Source organism: Macrobrachium rosenbergii, chromosome 4, assembly GCF_040412425.1.
Source record: "Macrobrachium rosenbergii isolate ZJJX-2024 chromosome 4, ASM4041242v1, whole genome shotgun sequence".
Taxonomy (NCBI): Eukaryota; Metazoa; Arthropoda; class Malacostraca; order Decapoda; family Palaemonidae; genus Macrobrachium; species Macrobrachium rosenbergii.
In genome coordinates, this window is record NC_089744.1 from 27,980,001 (window position 1) to 27,984,245 (window position 4,245).

Below are 4,245 nucleotides of genomic sequence, written 5' to 3' on the forward strand. Positions count from 1 at the left end.
CAGTTTGTTATTATCGTTACGATTTGAGTCTCATACTATTGCTAAATTCGTCCAAGGTTGCGTTCTGAAATACTGTTTTGAACGACCTACGTTGTTAGCAGGTTATAGCGCTCAGTGACAGTTTCAAATATCAGATGCGAAATGTTCATTTACATAATACACACACACATATATATATACATAATATATATATATATATATATATATATATATATATATATATATATATTTACAGATATGCCAGTGTGTGTTATATAGAGCAGATTTTTATATCTGTTATTTGGTTTACCTGTTACAGAGCGCTAAAACTTGCTAACACTGTAAACATTGTAGGTCGATTAATATATATACAGTATATATGTATATGTATATGTATATATAAATATATATATATATATATATATATATATATATATATGTGTGTGTGTGTGTGTGTGTGTGTGTGTGTGTGTGTGTATTAATAACACATATACATACACACAAACATATATATATATATATATATATATATATATATATATATATATATATATATATATATATATATATATGTGTGTGTGTGTGTGTGTGTGTATGCGTATGTATGTGTATGTATGTATAATTTTATTCATATGTATATATATATATATATATATATATATATATATATATATATATATATATATATATATATATATATATATATATATATATATATATATATAATTTATAGAATGTGGGTGTGTAAAACAAAACTGCTCAGATGGATTTAATATTTCATAGCACACGCCCACACACAAATGATTTACGTAAGCTGACTTCGACTAGCTGGCAGGGCTGAGGTTTATTGAAAACTATGGTTTCTATTTGCATTTGAGCACATATAGTTCACAAAAAGAGCCTGAACTCGGTGGCTGTAACATACCCCTTCTTTATTACCACATACTGCTGAATCTGAACAGATGGTTATTTGTTGATGTTCCTCTCGCTAAGATTATGTTTTCCTAATTTGCATTTTTCTCTGCTGCATTTTCTTTTCTTCAGTCTCCCGTTGGACTGTGGAACGAACAACAGTCTTCCTGAGGATGCTGTACAGTTAGAACTTCAAAAGTTCAAGTGAAGATGAAATGCATTACTACCCTAATGCTATTCTCCTTGCATTTCAATACATTTTTATCTATTTATTACTCTGTTAATTAATTTGTTCTTTTTATTAAGTGAGATATCTTCTTTCTGTACTTCCCTTTACCTTCTCTAACTTCTTAATAAGCACCATATTCTTTCGAAGCTAGAATTTCATGTCAATAGTCCCTTTGGTGGACTTGTTCCATATGAATAGGATTCTTCTTCTGATTTATAATAATAACAATAATAATAATAATAATAATAATAATAATAATAATAATAATAATAATAATAATAATGAGGAAACTGAGGGAACAGGTAATGGCTCTATGGTCTTTTTTTACCACAGGGGTTACGTAGCATGAATAATATAAATATTATTATAAAAGCTAGGTTCCATTGATAAGGTTATTTTTCCAGTATATCAATATACTGTGCATGAACGGCAGTGGAATGAGGCATATATATACAGTATATATACATATACATACATACATATATATATATATATATATATATATATATATATATATATATATATATATGTGTGTGTGTGTGTGTGTGTATACACATATATATAATTATCAGTACTTTATATATATATATATATATATATATATATATATATATATATATATATATATATATATATATATATATATATATATATATTATATATATATATATATATATATATATATATATATATATATATAATGTACTGAGATCATTATTCATATCTACTGATCCCACTCTGCTTGCGAATAGTACCCGAAGGGAATTACATACAAGCGCAACTTCTAAGGCTCCTGGCAAATTCACTGTTAGCGTTACTTTTTATTCAAGTTAAGGGATCTGTCTTCAAAAGTAATGGAAGCTAAGCAATAGACAACCATAAAGGGATTCCAAATCTGTCTCTGCAGAAGCTATAATGAAGAGCCCATGGCAACTATAGGTGTCTAAAAGATCTTGCCTTGTCATGTACGACCCTGGCCTCTATCGAGTGCTGTTGGTTTCTAACAAACGCCAACAACCATATGTTACTCCTGAGGCACCAAACTGAGTGCACTCCATGAGCAGCGGTGGTCGATGGAAACACTCCTTTACTTTATTCTCTCCACTTTCAGACTAACAACTCTGTAAGTACACTCCTAAGGCACAAGCTGAACATACACCATGAATAGTGATGATCGATGGAACCACTTATTCATTCGCTCCACATGCTAACTAACAACCACAATGTACTGCTCAAGCACCAAAATGACCGCATACCATGAGCAATGGTGTGGAACCATTCATTCATTAACTCCACTTTCAAGCTCACAACATGTGCAGCAAACTCCTGATAGCTCAGCTGGGATCAATTCCATCCGCGTATGTTGAAGTTGGTCTTCCAGACTTCTTATCACGGTACGCTCATTTACATACATTATGACCACAAGTTTGATCGTTAGTCCGGATACTGATTTAATTTCGTGATAGGACTGAGGTGGGCTTTAACTTCATATATCTTCAGAGTGACGAAATTAAGTCCCCTTATATCCCAGAGGGCCCTATACTACGGTCAGTCTTTATTTTCTCAGTGTGATGCTGAGAATATATTGATTTAATGAGATGCGTACTGCTATGGCTTGATGACCTAAAGTACCATTTATTCACAGTCACTAACCTCAATTAAGTTATGGATGAAATATTCGCTGAGATTGGGCCCAAGAGAACACCAAAATATAAGATTTCTTTGCAAGCTGGGAGCAGAACACTGACAGAATTCTAGAGCATTCTGTAAATCATTTCACTGAGGTTATCAGAGGTAACAGAAGAAATATTTGAATGCTGTAAGTGTTTTCTAAAGAGTAGTCGTCGTTATTGTAACTGCTAAAGACTTTAAATACATTCACATTACAATATTCACAGAAAACTTCGTAACGATTTTTCTGAGCAGCCTCATTCATAACTTAAAGTATACAATAAAACAGTAATGTAAGTATATGAATAAACTTCACCCATTTCTCGTTCAGTTCATAAGTCTGCAGATAAACATGATTATCTGCAAATACACTTACGCATAATTGGCCACTGAACAGAATCTCTCAAGACTTCCTTTGCTTCTTTGAAATGTCCATTACATTTTTGTGACATCCCGCCGCTAACTACAAGTCGCATTTGTAGTAAATGATTAATGATAACACATGAGTATAGTATCCTCGGGATGAGGCAAATGATTATATTAATTAATTTATTTATTTTTTCATTTTAATAAGTGAGATCTCTTCTTTACGTATTTCCCTTTACCTTTCCTTACTTCCTAATGAGCACCATATTCTTTAAATACTTGAACTTCGAGTCAATGGCCCCGATGGGCTTGTTCCATACGAATAGGATTCACATTCTGAATAATAATAATAATAATAATAATAATAATAATAATAATAATAATAATAATAATAATTTAGTGTCACTAATGCTCAGATGTCTCAGAAGAAAGTGAGGCCGCAACAGTAACTTTATTGTTCTGAAAGGATAATGTGAGTTGACCAATAGTATCCTTACCATTCCGTGTAGAAGAATTTATCAAATAGCCGTGGGCACTTTTGTACTGTAGCACCCATACATTCACAGTCACGCAGACACATACCGTATACACACACACACACACACACACATACTGTATATATATATATATATATATATATATATATATATATATATATATATATATATATATATATATATATATATGTGTGTGTGTGTGTGTGTGTAATGTGTGTGTGTGTGTATAATATATATATGTAATATATATATATATATATATATATATATATATATATATATATATATATATATATATATATATATATATATATATATATATATATGAACACACTACTTAGTGCTATAAGCGCTTTTCACGACTGTAAACAGAATGACGTTATATGTTGTCGTTTCATGAACGCAGAAATCATCTGACAAATTTTGTATGTCTTTTATTTTTAAATTTGCCACAGAAATTTCAGGAAGGCTATTAATTTTATACAGAAAACCGACAGTAATTCATAATTCATAGATTTGTGGCTTAAAAATTCTAATATTAGTAAAATTTCTATTATTTTCTTAGAATTGAATTACCTATTAAATAACGCT